Source organism: Bombina bombina, chromosome 4 (genome assembly GCF_027579735.1).
Source record: "Bombina bombina isolate aBomBom1 chromosome 4, aBomBom1.pri, whole genome shotgun sequence".
Taxonomy (NCBI): domain Eukaryota; kingdom Metazoa; phylum Chordata; class Amphibia; order Anura; family Bombinatoridae; genus Bombina; species Bombina bombina.
Window position 1 is genome coordinate 484,328,473 of NC_069502.1, and position 19,728 is coordinate 484,348,200.

Consider the following 19,728-nt stretch of genomic DNA (forward strand, 5'->3'; position numbering starts at 1 on the left):
TTATATACGTACTGTATATTATTTATTACAACCTCATAGTTGATTCTAGTAAAGAGATCTAAAAAAAAAAAACACTGGAAGAACAAATATAATACACACCCGTTTTTTAAAGAAATCTGTTATACATGACAAAGGCTGAAGCTTTTCCCAAATGAGTTAAAGGGATATTCACAGTATTCTGAAAAAGGCTTGGTAAGGGTCCACAACCCCATTTTTCCAATACTGTGCATATTCAATTACCTTATTTAGTAACGTTTCAGCTTCTGTGATCTCTACACACACAAAAAATAATATATATATATATATATATATATATACACTGTGTGTGTGTGTGTATGTATATGTGTATATATATATATATATATATATATATATATATATATATATATATATATATATATATATATATGTGTGTGTGTGTGTATATATGTATGTATATATATATGTGTAACAAACACTCGCCTTGCACTCACACTACCCGTCTAATGCTTCCTCCTTCCTGGCTACGGCACACTGGAGCGTGGGAGACGTCACTCATAGACGTTCTGCGCAGGGGATCCAAGCTGCAGCGCTCACTTCATCCAAAGAGCGCTGAAAAAGTGTATAGGATACAAAGAAAAGTCCGGATCCTCAAATGCAGATAAAACATGAATCCTTTATTTGATAATGCAGGTAAAAGCATAGAGTATCGGCAGATACAGTTATTTAAACCAAGACTGACATTTTAACATAGACAGCTGGGCAATCTGCAGCAGACATGTTTCGTGCCTACAGGCACTTGTTCACTGCTCACAGGTGTCCCAGCTCATTATCCTTAAATAGGTATTTCTTAAAGGTATAGAGACTCAAATGAGTAAATGGTAATCTAATTATTGTCTATGTTAATAACTATTATAATATATACAAATCACAGATACATATATACATATGAAAGTCACTAAGCTCAGATAAACACTTCAGTTCATACACTTAAAAATACTAATATGAACTATTGAAGATTAAATATGAATAAATACACATAAACTCTGTTCATAATCTTATAACCTAATGCATATAGTGAACAATCATAATATAGAGGGGCAATATACAAAGACATGTGTATTACATAGAATATGGAAGTCTAAGGATTAGATTTATACTTTCCCCTGTTTGATGTATAAATATACAAAATTCCTCTCTTATTTATGTTAAATATACAAATCTATGTCCCTTCTAAAATTTAATCCTTGTGGAATGATAGTATTAAGGGAAAAAATCCAGAATACTTCCCTAGCTTTGTTTCTCTGTCACCTCCCCTCTTCCATAGGGGTACATGGTCTATTGCTTGGACCATTAATAGGCTGGCATCAGAGTTGTGATGCTCTCGAAAATGCCTAGCTATTGGGGTGTCAGACTCAATATCATCTATTGACCTGAGGTGTGCCAAGAATCTGTCCTTTAAGGATCTCTTAGTTTTTCCTACATACTGTTTATAGCACCCCCTACAGGTCAATAGATATATTACATGTGTGGTGTTACAGTTTAAATAAAAATTAATTTTGTACGTTTTTTGAAGATGGGTTGAAACAAATGTTTCCCCCTCTGAAACATGATCACAGGTCTTACAAACATTCCTTCTGCATTTGAAAAAGCCTTTCCGCTTTTTCAACCAACACGTTGCAGAACCACTGCCAGAGCTGTCAGAAGGAGAAACATAGTTTCCTATAGTTTTCCCCTTCTTAGAGATAAAGTCACATCCTTTTTGAATTATTTTCTTTAATGCCAAATCTGTATATAAGATTGGAATACATTCTTTTATGATGTTACACACTTCCCCATATTCCAGACTGTAAGTTGTTATAAATTTGGGTCTATTATCTTCCTGCTTATCCTTATTGTATCCCTGTCTTTTACGATATCTTAACAGTTCATTCCTTGGTATGACGTTTACATCATTCCTAGCTTTTTCTAACACTCTAGGGGAATAACCCCTATCCAATAATCTTTCAGTAATCAAATTAGCTTGAATTTCATAACTTTCATTAGTAGTACAATTTCTCTTGGCCCTTATGTATTGACCCTTGGGAATACCATTTAGGGTATGCCTTGGATGACATGAGTTATATTCTAGAATAGTATTACCTGCTGAGGCCTTTCTAAATAGATCTGTTTCTATCATCTCCTGTGTGGCACTACCCTTTAATGTTATATCCAGGAAGCAGATTGAGCTCTTATGCTGTTCCCCTATCAGCTTAATGCCACAGTTATTATGATTCAAATAATCACAAAATCCTTCTATTTCACTTTCCTCACCATCAATTATAAAAATCAGATCATCTATGAATCTTGCATAGAAAATGATCTTATTACGGAGGGGGTTGCCATCTCCAAAGACGTGGAACCGCTCCCACCATCCCATAAAGAGATTGGCGTAACAGGGGGCAAACTTGGCCCCCATAGCGGTTCCACGCCTCTGGAGATAGAAACCTCCCTCGAACATAAAATAAAGGATTTATGTTTTATCTGCATTTGAGGATCCGGACTTTTCTTTGTATCCTATACACTTTTTCAGCGCTCTTTGGATGAAGTGAGCGCTGCAGCTTGGATCCCCTGCGCAGAACGTCTATGAGTGACGTCTCCCACGCTCCAGTGTGCCGTAGCCAGGAAGGAGGAAGCATTAGACGGGTAGTGTGAGCGCAAGGCGAGTGTTTGTTACACACACATGGTTTACTTTGTCTACTAGCCATTGCAGCCTACCGTATACCCGCTTGCCAATTATAAGCAACAAACGGCTGAAGAGGAGGTGGTGAGTACTCTGATATTTGACTGCTATCCCTGGTTGATTTGCAGTTTTGGGACTTATTAACTTACAGTGTATACACACGCGGCAGGTACAGACCGGTCTGACACTATCACAGACACATTACCTTGGGGCAGTATACTTATCATTATGGATACTGAGACATCTAGCTATGTTTTAATGGACTTTGGGGAAGACTCCACAGAACATGCAACTGAAGAAGATGTGGTTTTTACTATTGACAGTCTCTTCTTTGAAATAGATAACTTGAGAAAGAGAGACATTAAGCTAGAACTTGATGTAAAATCCTTCCTCTTATATAAACACAATAAGCGTATACCAAGAGGCTTGAGGATTAAAAAATTTCCCTCTTTTAGGGTACTAGATGCTGATTTTATATCAAAGTGGAATAACATATTAGATAACTGTTCCTTTGCCCTTATTGAACTTTTGATTGAATATAAACGACAACAAAGATCTGATTTACTAGAGGAGATGAAAAATGTCCAAGAACAGCTGAGGTCATTTCAGAGGGACCCACAATTTAAGACCTATGATAAACAATTTGAAAAAAATATGATATCTTTCCGACAGGAACTCTGGGAGTTTAAATCACATAAGATGACTAGAGACAAACATGACTATGACCATCAAACAGTTTATAGATGGGATAACAATGACAACTTTAACCGTGAACCCAGAAATTATAGGAGAAGGTTTAGGAATCAACAGAAAAAAGTTAAACAAGTTACTTTCTCTGACACGGAATATGAGGTGGAGTCCTCAGAGGGAGAAATGACCAATGACTGCACAGAATCTCTAGTTTTAAAACCACTTGAAACCTCTGCAAGCCTTGTTTCAAAAAACGAACAGGCAGAGACTTTACCATCAGGAAGAAAAAAACACACAGGGGGAAAAGGGGCAAAGGAACAAAAACAAACACACAGGGAAGGCCAGGAGGGTATATCACACCCCAAACAAAAAATTCAGCTGAAGACCTACCCTACCAGATTAGCAAAACAGATAAAGAAATATGCTTAAATACTAATGTAATCAATCTATCTGATACAATTTTAAATGATGATGAAATAAAGGTATTATCCAAGGGTCTGAATTATGTTCCTTCACAGCACTTCAACTTGTTTAACACTGTGTTAGATGTAAATAAATTCGTGAGGAAATTGTTATTGCGTAAACATTTTGCAGATGCTGAGAAAGAACATAGCAATGTTATTTCTACAAAAGTGGAATCTGATAAAGAATTTTTGTCCTTTTCTGAGCAATGTTCTGTATTTGACCTACAAGGCTTATTAAATGAGAATACACAGGAACTATCTAATACGTTAATTACGGAAAGAGATATAGATTTGTCTAAATTTAAGAAGAAAAGCAATTTCTATCCGGTGCACTCTAGAACTCACCCGGTGGAGACCTTCCAAAAAGTAGTTGAGGAAAAACTAAGGGAACTTGATAAGAAAGAGAAGAAACAAAGACATAATTTATCCTTTAAAGAAAAACAGGCACTTAAAAAGATTTCAGACAATACCAAAATTGTGGTGAGAGCCTCAGACAAGGGGGGAAATGTGGTAGTACTTAATAGGGATTCATATTTAAAAGAAGCCAGTAGACAATTAAGTGATAAGGAAGTATATGTAAAATTAAAAGAAAATCCAACTTTACAGTACAAAGAAATTTTGAAAGATATAGTAAAACACGCCAGATACAATAATGTCATTAATCAGGCTATTGAGGATATGTTAATCCCAGAGTATCCAGTGACACCTATATTTCACTACCTCCCTAAGACGCACAAAGACATGTTTAATCCCCCGGGGCGTCCCATAATTGCTGGTATAAATTCATTAAATGAATCTCTTTCGGAGCTCATAGATAGTTACTTGCAGCCATTGGTGAAAGAACTTCCAAGCTTTATACAAGACACCACCTCCTTACTGGTAAAATTGCAGAATATTAAATGGAAGTCATCTTATAGGTTTTTGGTGGTAGATGTAACCTCACTATATACAGCCATCAAACATGATAAAGGGCTAGATGCTATTGGATATTTTTTAGATACACATAGCAATTATGATGTGACCACCAAACAATTTATTCTGACATCAATTGAATACCTATTGACCCACAATTATTTTATGTTCGAGGGAGGTTTCTATCTCCAGAGGCGTGGAACCGCTATGGGGGCCAAGTTTGCCCCCTGTTACGCCAATCTCTTTATGGGATGGTGGGAGCGGTTCCACGTCTTTGGAGATGGCAACCCCCTCCGTAATAAGATCATTTTCTATGCAAGATTCATAGATGATCTGATTTTTATAATTGATGGTGAGGAAAGTGAAATAGAAGGATTTTGTGATTATTTGAATCATAATAACTGTGGCATTAAGCTGATAGGGGAACAGCATAAGAGCTCAATCTGCTTCCTGGATATAACATTAAAGGGTAGTGCCACACAGGAGATGATAGAAACAGATCTATTTAGAAAGGCCTCAGCAGGTAATACTATTCTAGAATATAACTCATGTCATCCAAGGCATACCCTAAATGGTATTCCCAAGGGTCAATACATAAGGGCCAAGAGAAATTGTACTACTAATGAAAGTTATGAAATTCAAGCTAATTTGATTACTGAAAGATTATTGGATAGGGGTTATTCCCCTAGAGTGTTAGAAAAAGCTAGGAATGATGTAAACGTCATACCAAGGAATGAACTGTTAAGATATCGTAAAAGACAGGGATACAATAAGGATAAGCAGGAAGATAATAGACCCAAATTTATAACAACTTACAGTCTGGAATATGGGGAAGTGTGTAACATCATAAAAGAATGTATTCCAATCTTATATACAGATTTGGCATTAAAGAAAATAATTCAAAAAGGATGTGACTTTATCTCTAAGAAGGGGAAAACTATAGGAAACTATGTTTCTCCTTCTGACAGCTCTGGCAGTGGTTCTGCAACGTGTTGGTTGAAAAAGCGGAAAGGCTTTTTCAAATGCAGAAGGAATGTTTGTAAGACCTGTGATCATGTTTCAGAGGGGGAAACATTTGTTTCAACCCATCTTCAAAAAACGTACAAAATTAATTTTTATTTAAACTGTAACACCACACATGTAATATATCTATTGACCTGTAGGGGGTGCTATAAACAGTATGTAGGAAAAACTAAGAGATCCTTAAAGGACAGATTCTTGGCACACCTCAGGTCAATAGATGATATTGAGTCTGACACCCCAATAGCTAGGCATTTTCGAGAGCATCACAACTCTGATGCCAGCCTATTAATGGTCCAAGCAATAGACCATGTACCCCTATGGAAGAGGGGAGGTGACAGAGAAACAAAGCTAAATACTAGGGAAGTATTCTGGATTTTTTCCCTTAATACTATCATTCCGCAAGGATTAAATTTTAGAAGGGACATAGATTTGTATATTTAACATAAATAAGAGAGGAATTTTGTATATTTATACATCAAACAGGGGAAAGTATAAATCTAATCCTTAGACTTCCATATTCTATGTAATACACATGTCTTTGTATATTGCCCCTCTATATTATGATTGTTCACTATATGCATTAGGTTATAAGATTATGAACAGAGTTTATGTGTATTTATTCATATTTAATCTTCAATAGTTCATATTAGTATTTTTAAGTGTATGAACTGAAGTGTTTATCTGAGCTTAGTGACTTTCATATGTATATATGTATCTGTGATTTGTATATATTATAATAGTTATTAACATAGACAATAATTAGATTACCATTTACTCATTTGAGTCTCTATACCTTTAAGAAATACCTATTTAAGGATAATGAGCTGGGACACCTGTGAGCAGTGAACAAGTGCCTGTAGGCACGAAACATGTCTGCTGCAGATTGCCCAGCTGTCTATGTTAAAATGTCAGTCTTGGTTTAAATAACTGTATCTGCCGATACTCTATGCTTTTACCTGCATTATCAAATAAAGGATTTATGTTTTATCTGCATTTGAGGATCCGGACTTTTCTTTGTATCCTATATATATATATATATATATATATATATATATATATATATATATATATATATATATACATGCATACATACACACACTTATTAAAGAACAAAACAAAATCTGCTAAGTATTTTGGTTGGCTCCTTTACTCATAGAATACATTTGTTAAAATGAAGGTAAACTTTGATGAATGAAAGCGTTTTTTAAAAATACTATAAAAAACAGGCACTTTCATTTATCAAAGTTTAGAAAGCAGCCGTTTTGTTTAAAAACGTACCTTTTCACAGCCGGAGCAGCTTCCCCCACCCGGAGATCCTCTCTTCACACATCATAAATGACTAATCCGGTTTCCTCCAATCACGGCATGGCCTCAGGCAATAACTCCCCTTGGGGGGAAAGCCGTGATTGGAGGAAGTCGGATTAGTCATTGCTGACGTGTGAAGAGAGGATCTCCAGGTGTGGGAAGCTGCTCCGGCTGTGAAGAGGAGAGAGGTATGTTCTAAACTTTGATGAATGAAAGTGCCCCTGTTTTTAATAGTATTTTTAAAAACAGGGCTTTCATTCATCAAAGTTTACCTTCACTTTAAGCCCTGACTTACCTTTTCTGCAATGTGCTGTTACCCTGTATCGCACTGGAGTTCAGGAAGTGGGAGGAAATTGAAAAGAGAGGAACGTAGCAAATATTTACATTGAGATAGAACGGAACAGTGACACATGCAGGTAGAAATGAAAAGTTCAATAAAAAAAAATAATTTTAACTGCCACTGCCGTTCTTTCTGCAGAGACCCTTCAATTTCTGCGATAAGAACACAGATTGCACAGTGTTCTGCCTTGGGGTGCATGGATTATATGCATTGTGCTTTTTTTTAAGGGACATAATACTCGTATGCTAAGTCAGTTGAAACTGAGGCAGTATAACTGTAAAAAGCTAACAGGAAAATATCACCTGAGCATCTCTATGTAAAAAAAGAAGATATTTACCTCGCAATTTCCTCAGCTCACCAGAGTAAGTTCTGTGTAAAAAGTTATACTTCAGCTGCTGTCCAGCTGCAGGTAAAAAAAAAATGAACAGCAGCCAATCAGCATCAGCAGTGCTGAGGTCATGATTTCATTTACTGTGATCTCATGAGATTTCATAGTAAACTTATAGGGAAATAATGAGTGTGCACGAAGCTCACTCCCTTGCCTGTCCCAGGCATACTGATTTGCTGCTTAAAGTCCTTTTGCAATGGGGTTTGAATACTTAGGACATTTTGAGGTAAAATATCTTTTTTTACATAGAGATGCTCAGGTGATATTTTCTAGTCAGCTTTTTACAGTTATGCTGCATCACTTTCAAGTGTTTCAATATTTGGCTATCATGGCCCTTGAAGTAGCAGAAAGGAGACTTGAGGGTAATATGTTTCAAAAGATCCCTACATACAGCTAATATATTATTTTCCTGCAGCATGTCATTAAATACCAGGTTATTTACACCAAGAAAAGTTGCTTGTGTTTGGGTGGTTTATTTTACTAAAATGTATTATGCAAAAGAAAACCTAAAATAATTGTGTGGTTTAAAAAAATAAAAATAACTTACAAGCCATAATTCTAAACTTTTGACTAAGTGCTGTGGCGATTAAATACAAATATATACAGTCTCATTTTTTTGTTTAAGAAGTGTTAGCTGTTTGGTTCAAAATTATCATATTTATTATTTTACTGTTGAGCTGCAATTTATTAGGGCTCCTAAGTGGGAGTTTAGCGGTGCTTAAAACCACTTTGCAAGATTTAAACATATTTTTTGGGTAAGCACTGGTACAGTAATAAAATGCTTTAGTTTTTATTTTATTTATTATGTCCCTTTTAAGTACCAGTAAACACAGTAGATTTGCATAATAATTAAATGCATGATGTCAATACAATGCAATAGCACTTAGTCTGAATTTTTAAAATGAGTAGTAGTTTTTTATTTTATTTTCTGACAAATTTCAGTTAGGTCTATTTCCACTCCCCCTGTATCTTGTGATAGCCATCAGCCAATCACAAATGCATATATTTATATTTTGTGAATTCTCACACATGCTCAGTAGAAGCTGGTGACTCAAAAAGTGTAAATATAAAAATACTGTGCACATTTTGTTAATGGAAGTAAATTGGAAGGTTGTATTGAAGATTAATTATTAATTTTGGAATATAATATTTATATTAATAATAATATCAATAATTATTATTATTTATGAAATAATTTGCTTGTGAGAAAGACAGCTTAATATAACAACTTTATTAGTCACAGCACCCAAAATCTTAGATCACACAATATAATATTCTATGCTTCTTTATATGGTACCATTAATGAGTTACATTAAAGGACCAGTCAACACTGTAGATTTGCATAATCAACAAATGCAAGATAACAAGACAATTCAATAGCACTTAGTCTGAACTTCAAATGAGTAGTAGATTTTTTTTCTGACAATTTTAAAAGTTGTCTTTTTCCACTCCCCCTGTACCATGTGACAGCCATCAGCCAATCACAAATGCATACACGTACCATGTGACAGCAATCAGCCATTCACAAATGCATACACACTTATTCTTGCACATGCCCAGTAGGAGCTGGTGACTCAAAAAGTTTAAATATAAAAAGACTGTGCACATTTTGCTAATGGAAGTAAATTGGAAAGTTGTTTAAAATAGCATGCTCTATCTGAATAATGAAAGTTTTTAATTTTGATTGAGTGTCCCTTTAAATACATTACATAAAACACATTGACATAACTGCATACAATTTCTTACATCAAATGCAAACAGACATAAAAACAACCTTATAGCTATAAAGTAAATAAGTGCATAATATAATTACCTCTGGGCCCAGTAAGAGGTTGTCTCCTTTCTTTCCTTCTCTCCTTCTTTCCCTTCTATCCCTACATCTTATATACCTTTAAATGACAAGCCTCTTCAGCTAATACTTCCCAAAATGGATAATGGTGGGTATCCATTTTGGGTTAGCCTTTGAATGTGATTGGTTAGTATAATTCTTAGATATATTTTTGTATTTCTGCACTTCTAGCTATTTCTGACTTGAATAGCTGTTTCTTAGGCCACCAGTTGCGCTATTAATCATGCTTCTGACCTGGACTTTATTTTAACTAAAGGAATTTATTGCTTTATTCTTGTAAATGAACAGGTGTGTCCTTGGGAAGTTGTAGTATTTGAAACACACACACATATATATATATATATATATATATATATATATATATATATATATATATATATATATATATATATATATATATATATATATATATATATATATATATATATATATATATATAATTTGATGATATTTAGCCAATTACTCATACTGTAACAGTCCCGCCCTTGTGGCCTTGAGAAATTTTTGGATTGGCCACACATGAGAGTAATTGCTTGTATCTTATCTGTTAACATCCTAAATTATTATTTATTTATGAGTTTCGCTATCTAAATTATTAAAAGAAAAATACAAAACTAACAATGATCTATTTTTTATATATAAACCAATGGTAATGTGTTCATGTGAGGTGAAGCAATAATTTAGCATAGAAACTGGACACGACAGACCCCTATAGGCCTCTTTCTCATGTTTGGCAAAACACTTTAGCTTCTGTAATACTTCTTCTCATAAGTCATTGACCATGGCACCTGGAAAATGGTAATGTTCTTTTCTTCCTTTTCTTTTCGCAAGGCTTTCCTTCTTGATGATGTCTGTAATCACCCATGTCACAGAGGCTCTTTCTCACTGTTGGCAGCAACAAATAAACTTCTGTAACCCTTATTTTCCCATTTAATAAAGCATAAAGTGGGAATGTCCTTTTACTTTTCAGAAAGCTTTTCTCCTTAATGACTTCCGTAGTTTCACAGAGGCTCTTGTTGATGCAGCAATTATATTGGAAACTTCTCTCACCTACAGTTGGTCTGGGCTTTTCTTCTAAGTCTTTTCCCAGCTAATATGCTTCCCTCTTGTGCAGCTGGTGAGGACTTTGATTTGCAGGCAGCATCCTTTTGAAACACTCTCTTACTTTTGGCTTTGCAGTCCTCTTTTTGGAGTAGCTTATTACTTGTTGCTGGCCATAGACTTCTCTCTGGTCTGTGGTTTCTTGTTGTCGCTGCTGGCAGAACACTTCTCTCTGGTCTGGATCTGGTCTGCGGGTTTCTTGTTGTCACCATTTTGAAGGGTGATGGATGAGCATCTACTGTCATAATAGTGGAAAACTTGTGAGAAATCTTTTTCTTTATCAGCAAAAGATTGAGGATTATATTTGAATGTGATGTCAGTGTCTATGTGGCCAATGTTAGGGTAGAAAACCCCTAAATATATCTCCTGAGAATTTCCTAGTCACATTCACCTCATTCCTAATTTAGGATTGAACAGAACACCATTTGGTACTCTACAGAAACTGTATAAATCAAACACATACATTCATGCATATATCCTGTACCTAAATAGACACCAGTTAATAATTACGATAGAGGCTATTTAATACCTACACTAATATCCCTACATCTACATACTGTATATCTTTTTCTTAAGTGGGAATTATTGCATGTTTAACACTGACTGATTTCCATTACATATGATTGCCATATATATTCAACAGTTACTGAGAAATACCAGGTAAATAGCTTAACATAATATTTAACAGGACTGTAGCAATGATGATTTAAAAGGATACCCTTCTTGAATTAAATAAGCAAGAAATATTTACCAATTTTAAAACTGTTGTTTAATTATTTTATCTTAAAACCTATAAATTCTAAAGATAAAATAATAATCTGCAAATTTAGACTATTAAACTATAGGGTATATCATTCTGCTTAGTTTACCTGAGTCCTGTTAGCACCTATTGTGATTTTACATGGAATAGTATGATAAACAATGTAAACCTGCAGGGGTATACTATGGTACCATATACATTTTGTAAAAATATACATTTACATATATGAACAGTAGTTTAATCATCATAGATATGTGAGAGTTTTCAGTAAATGCTGGAACAAGGATTGACTCATTGTAAAGGTACTTGTTAGTAACCTTTATATGGTTATGTTCTATTACAAACTAAATTATAGCAATCCGCTTTAGTTCTGTTATTTTAAGATGGAGATTCTCTAGATGCAATTGTGCCTCTGGTATCTGATGTCAGTCATGGCTCTGCTTTTGGTATCAGTCATTCCTTTTTTTTTTTGTAATACCTGTTAAACAAAAATATAAAATGTAAATTTACATATAATATATACATTAAACTAACTTGGGGTTTGGTCTGTCCTGTATCTGTCTTACAAAATAAAATGGTGTTTGAATGGCCTAAGTTTTACAATACTCAATTCAGGTACAGACTCTTTTGTTGTTAACGTTTAGCAAATAAGAGTGCCCAAATGGGAACACTCTGTTTCAAGTAAGTGACCCTCTCCCCCCCATGGGCACGATTGTTGCTTAAAACAATTTTCTTTAAAGAAATGGGGATAGCTAAATATATTTGGGACCAAATGGCATATTACTATCAGGAATGACACCAATATCCATGCACTCACCGTAGTTGAAGGCATACTTCCTATTTCTTTTATGTCCATAGATGAGTGTTTGCAGTGCCTGTGCTGCTGTTTCATTCCATTTTCTGAGTGTTTTTCGTGTGGAGCCTGAAACATACTTTCTAGGGAAGACAGTTTAGTGAGAATGATCTTATATTCTGCATTTAATTCTGAGTGACCATGTGATACATCCAAGCATAGGCTGACCATATGTCCCGTTTTGAAAGGGACAGTACCGTTATTTTATGTTTCTTCCCCTGTCCCGTCGTTTCTTTAATAATATTCATTTTGTCCCGTTTTGAGGGTTATTAGACTGTGCGACAAGCGCAAGTGTAATTTTTTAGCACACATACCACTTACTAACATTTTTAAAACTCCCTGCCGGCAGGAAGGGTAGTTTTTTTTTAACTGCAGGGTTTGGGTTGGGTAGCCATGCCCACATGATCCACAGCACCGCGTCTATGCCGCCCGCACTCAAAATTAGGGGCGTGATCATTGAAAGCAAGTGACAGCAGGTCAGTACTCAGTCATGAGCTGTCAGACTGAACTGAGGAGAGAGACTGGTCACGAGAGGGAAGTTAGAACTACTAGCTAGTGCCTAGTAAGGACAGGAGTTGGACTAGATCTGTCATCTGATGTGATGATCATCTGCCTCTGCCATTACCCGAATTAGTGGCTGACCATCACCAGAGAGATAATTCTTACCATCTTCTTGTGTCACAGTGTGAACATACAAACATAGTGATCAAGTAGATCAAATGTCTAAGTTCTGCAAGAATTGTGCATGGCCAAAGTAAGACCAGTGTCTGTGCCTGTCAATCAATTAAATTGTCATTAATTATGCTTATTATTATGCTGCTGCAGTGCTGGTTGTACAGACGTTATAAATAACAATTATCATTATCAAGTAACTATTTCCACATTTTTCTCAGTTTATCCACCATGTAACAATGATTTTGGGCAACTCAGCTAAGGATAATTGTTGGCTCAATAGTTTATATTCATGTCATAAAAGAACTTTTGTTAAAATCTTACTTTTTTTCCTTATGAATAAAGAATTTTAACCCTGTCCCGTTTTTGACATCTCAATGTCCTGTTTTTGTCTCAAGGAAATATGGTCAGCCTATCCAAGCACCAAGTGTATTTTTGTTTATCCAAAGAATGTAGAAAAATGCATACAGTGTAAAACCATTGTCTGTGTCCATTATGTTTACCCATTTGTTGCTCTGTAAATCATTTTTTAAAGCATTTAGCTCTAGAGGATTTGACATTTCTAGGCCTTTTTCTGGTGGATTATTTGCATTTTTGAAATTTGCAGAATTGTTGGTTGTTTTAGGGGATTGTGTGTCAAAGGTTTGAAAATTAGTCAGGCATGCTGTTAGATGTCTCACACTTATATTTTCTAACTGTGTATTCTCACTTCCAGTAGGAGGACGCACAGATATTACAACAGCAGGGGATTTATTTATGTTTTTAAATTCTCCATTGCCACTATATACTGTATCCATAATAATGGAACAGTCCCCTGTGAGTTTGCTATTAGCTTTACTTGTGGCAAGAGGTAAATCATAGCTGAATTGGCTAGATGAAATACATTCCCCACCACTCCTTACTGTAGCATTATTGTCTGTTAAACATGCAAATGTGGAGGAATCATCATTATTTTTAGCACAAATAACTGAAGTGCTTTGCTGCAGCATATTAAAGAATTTTCAGCAGAATTCCCCAATTTAATATTTTCCAATTCATTTTGTACCACAGAATATGCATTACATATGTGATCCTTTTCTTTTTCTGTTTCAAATAATTTTTCTTTGCAAATCTCTAATTCTTTTTCTGCATTTAAGCAGTTTTTATCACTCTCCTGTTTGGATTTGTTAATTTCACAATTGAGGGATGTTAGAGATTGCACTTGAATTTCTAATTTGTCAATCTCCATCTTTTTTGTTTATTATATTTTTGGAACTTTGCAGTTCATTTTTCAATGTTTCTATTTTGGCATTCATTGCCAAGCATGCTGCAAAGATACTTGCAACTGCTTTTACCTTTTTGTCTTTTTGGACTTTTGTGAGATATTAATCTCTTTTTCAAATACATCCTGGACATATTTCCAGGGATTCTCTTTGTCATAAACATCACAAGCATAATCATTACTTTTATGGCTTGTGATGTATGTAGCTACAAAGCTTTCCAAAGCAGATAATGTAGCCATCTTGAGTAAAAAAAACTTAAAATAAAATTAATTAATTCCCTTTTTCTTTATGTTTGTATATCCTCCCCAGTAAGTTGGCCGGCACTTACAGGTTCTTCTAATATACTTATATGCTTAAAATATTGTTTCCGTGTAGATCCTCTCCCTTATGTTCACTAGTCGTAAGGGTTACTCTAATCAAACACTTTTTAAACAAAGAACTATATCGTGATTTTGTTAGCGTGGGGTAGGTTTTAAATCCTTTCCATCACCTAATATCCTATCCGTTAGGTTTTCTTCCTTACCGAGATAGGCGTTGTTCAAAATTATGCTTAATTTCTCACAGACAAAATTATTTATTAGAACAGTTTCAAAACAGCAAATCACATAATATACAATATATATTAATGCAATAGTAATTGTTTTATTTCAAGGTGACAATTTAGTTTATGTCCAAAAGATTTTAACTATTTATTTACATAGCTTCCTGTGGCTCATTGGAAAAATTAACAATTCAATACTAATTAATCCAGAAGTATATACTTATTGTACATGACCATGCATGATATAACTATATAAATTCTGGCTTATTATTTTAATTAGAGGGGCCACAATACAATATTTCTATAGTATGGGACTAGATATTTCTATATCAAAGCAACATGTGCAGCTTACAAGTAAAGTGACTAGAATTTTATTCCACACAAATGTGTGACTATTGCATAAACATATATAAATGTATATTTAAACCCAAATAAATATTGTATTAAAATAAATATTATAACCAAATTTAATCTGTGAGGATTCTTTGAATAGAAGTAATCGTTCCAAAAAGATATAACTTACTATTAGAACAATAAGCAGAATATGCAATGATTCTGTTATTGGTGATGACTAAAACAGCCCAAAACATCTAAAAGCTTTATCATATGTATAAAACATACATGCCGGATCTTATACCTTAATGGACACGACAAGTTCTAATACCCGAGCGGTCGCCAATTATTGAAGATTAATTATTAATTTTGGAATATAATATTTATAATAATAATAATTATTATTTATGAAAGAATTTGCTTGTGAGAAAGACCATATAACAACTTTATTAGTCACAGCACCCAAAATCTTAGATCACACGATATAATATTCTATGCTTCTTTATATGGTACCATTAATATGAGTTACATTAAATACATTACATAAAACACATTGACATAACTGCATACAATTTCTTACATCAAATGCAAACAGACATAAAAACAACCTTATAGCTATAAAGTAAATAAGTGCATAATATAATTACCTCTGGGCCCAGTATGAGGTTGTCTCCTTTCTTTCCTTCTCTCCTTCTTTCCCTTCTATCCCTACATCTTATATACCTTTAAATGACAAGCCTCTTCAGCTAGTGCGGATGATGCACTGTACACAGTGCAGAGGATAACAGCAGCAAAACAGGACACACAAGTTTACAGCCTACTACTCTTGAAAAAGCCGGGGTGTCACCGACGAAACACGTTGAGATATTGTGGCTGTATTGGGCATCCGTAGACAGACGCAAGGCGGTTTGATGACGTATCCCTATGGTGTAATCGTCTTTCACTTTGCTGGGAACTTTTGAATACTACTTTCAGACGGACGCCTTCTTCCTGCTGTTGCCTTCGGTCTACTGTGGTGAAGCTGTTCACTTTTGATATATCCTGCTGTTTTATATTTTTAATCTAGTAAGTTTATTACTAGTGTGTGTCTTTGTGAATAAAATACCCCTACCTTGAATCGGATGTGCGCTGTCTTTTTCTTCTTTGCTGCAGTTTTGGTGTGTTTGTCCGTGGATGAGAGACCTTCAGATTCTGGATCAGCAGCACTCCCTCTAGATTCAAGTCTGCTTCTGCACTGCTCCTCGGGACGTTGTTGTGGAACCATTTATTGATGCTTCTATCATACTCCTTGAATCACGTAGTCTGGTAAAGTTTTTGTCAGTAGCGCAGCCTTTTTATTGCTATTTTTTTACATGTGATCTATATTTCCCAATGTTATCTATTATTTGACAGGCAAACTATAAAATTAAAGATTATTACCTTTTCAATTGTTATTCCATTTAGTTTTTTTTTTTTTACCTTTTCATTATATACTATCAAATTGCATAACATCTATAAAGGAAATACATACAAACAATAAATAAAATATTGTAAATTACCTTTGTTACACACATTTCTAATTGCAAAAGAAATTGTAGATGACATTATGTAACCATAGTGAATAGGACAATCTGGGTTTCATTTTACAGATTTACAGTAGTATAGTGGTAATCCCACATATTATGTAGTTTGTGATTTTATATAATGTTATTTATATGTGTAAATAGATCGTTGCTTTGTGCAGGTCAGTAGAAACCCACATTTGTAACTTAGAAACAAATATAATCTAATGTTTTTTTTCAACCTAAAACAGCACTCCTGTTTGTTCAGGTATGTACAAAGGTCATCTGGGAAGTAATAAAATCATATACTTGAGACAAACACAATTACAAATTCAGTATCTAAATGGGGGAGACTTAAAGGTCATTAAACACTAAATATATTTTTTAAGCATGTAACAGGTGTTTCTCCACCTTCCTCTAGTCATGGATGCCGCCATGTTGAAATCTGTCTTTCACTACATTCCAGTGCTGACCTGTTTGCACGTGTGCAGCAACTCTCCTTTAGATACCTGTAGTGTACCCTATGTTCCATAATGGAAGCACCCATGGTTAGACGGAGGTGCATGAAATATATTTAGTGTGCCTTGAGCAGAGATTTATAGATTTGTGGCTTAAAGGGAAATTAAGCTCAAAATTGTTCTATCATGATTCAAATAGGGCATACAATTTTAAAGAACTTAAACAATTTAATTCTATTATTACATTTACTTTGTACTTTTGGTATGCTTTGTTGAAAAGCAAGTCAGTAAGTACAGGAGTTTTGCAAGAATGCTTTCAAAAACGTAAAAAAGGGCCGCCATCAAGGGGCGAAAGGGGTTATTGGCTTCAGGTGCTCGGTGGGCCACACGCCACATTAATGCGGTCATTTTCCTGGCTGCGCTAACTTAGGAGGCAGTGTTTCAGGTTTCAGCCCACGTTCCTTAAAGCGTGGGGTGGAGTCTGGGACGCTTTTTTAAAAAAAAAAAATTGTGACGGGCAGGAGCTGTCAATCTCCCCGGTCGGACTAGAGACCTGAGAGGTGGAGAAGAAGATAGGAAGCAGTGGTCTGATGACCGTTGCTTCATAAATACTGACTGCAGGTTCTCTTGTGAGAACCTGCAGGAGAAGACTTGATAAATCAAACCCATAATGTGAGAAGCCAGGGATCATATTGGTCATGATAGACATTCACCCTTGCTAAACGTACTACTATCCCGCTTGAGGATAGTTCTTCGTTTGAAGTGCCTATGGATAAAAGATGGAAACTCTGTTAAGAAAGGTTTCAACCGGCGACGGCTGTTGCCGCGGTTACTGGAGAAACTACCTTCTGGTGTGACTCCTTAAAGGAATTGATCGAGGTGGAGGATCCCCTCGACGTTACTCAGAAAAGATTTATTTCTAGTTTATTGCCCTTTCGTTTGGTCTAGCTAAAGAAATTTTCCGAAGAGTGGACCATTTGGAATATCTCCTCTGTCTTCTTTGATCCCATGGATGGCAGATAATCTAGAGAAAGTTCTCTTGTATCAAGTACCAGGGTAGAATTCTCGGGTACTATAATAGTCTACATAGACATGAGAATATTTCTAACAGACCAGAGACGTTGCAAGTTAGCTTCAACATGTCTTTCCCTCCAGATCTCCTTAAAGCCATCTGTGGCTCGGTGTATGGAGGTGATTGGTCTCATGGTGTCCAGCTTGGACATCATTTCCTTTGCTAGGTTTCACCTCAGACTGATGCAACTGCGCATGTTGAACTAGTGGAACGACGATCATTCGGATCTGTCTCAACAGATTTCTTTGGACAACCAATCAGGAGAATCGCTCTCTTGATGGTTTTGTCCGGATCACTTGTCCTGAGGGACATCTGTCTCAATACCATCCTGGGTGATTGGGACTACGGTTGCAAGTCTGTCAGGATAGGGAGCCGTTTGGGGTGCCAGGAAGGCACAGGGCATCTGGTCTCAGGAGGTAAAGCTCCCTCCTGATCTCATTTTGGATCTTCGGGCAATATGCAATGCTCTGAAGGCTTGGCCGCTGCTGGGTTCGTCCCAGTTAATCAGGCTTACATCAACCATCGGGGAGAATGAGAAGCTCCCTAGTTTTGAAGGGAGTATCTCGGATTCTGTTGTAGGAGAGACCCGCATTTGTTCGCTGTCAGCGATCCACATTCCGGGTGTGTGTGTCTGTGTTACTGCACAAGAGGTTTGCAGAGCTTCCAGATGTGCAGCCATTTGTTAAGGCTCTGCTGGGATCAAACCTGTGTTTAGATCTAAGGCTCCTCGGATTTAAATCTTGTCCTTAAGGTTTTGCAACGGGCTCCGTTGGAGCCTATGCATGAAGCAGACATTAAATTGTTGTCTTGGAGGGTTCCTTTTCTACTGGCTATTGCTTCTGCACGCAGAGTATCTGTGATTGCTGCCTTGCAATGCGTCCCTCCTTATCTGGCTTTTCATAGTGATAAGGCTGTTCTACGAACTGTTAGTTTTCTTCCTAAGGTTGTGTCAATTCACAACATCAATTGAGAGATTGTGGTTCCTTTCTTATGTCCTAATCCTTCATCGAAGGAACTTTTACAACATAATTCTGGATGTGGTTTGTGCCTTGAAGTTCTATCTTCGTTCCACAAATGAATTTAGACAAAACTCTTTCTCTATTTCTTTTTTTCCGGGAAGCGTAGGGGTCAGAGGGCCTCTTCGACTTCCTTATCTTTTTGTCTGAGGAGTGTCATCCGTTTAACATAGAAACGGTGGGACATAAGCCTCCTCTGAGGATTATGGCTCATTCTACAAGAGCAGTGGTTCCTCTTGGGCTTTCAAAAATAAGTCCTCTATGGATCAGATCTGTAAGGCGGGTATCTGGTTCTCCTTACATACTTTTTCCAAAATTGTAGAAGTTTGATGTTTTTGTTTCTGCTGAAGCAGCCTTCGGGAGAAAGGTTTTGCAGGCTGTGGTGCCCTTAGATTAGGGTCCGCCTCTCTTTTTTTCCCTCCCGTTAGCATTCCGTGTACTCTAGAG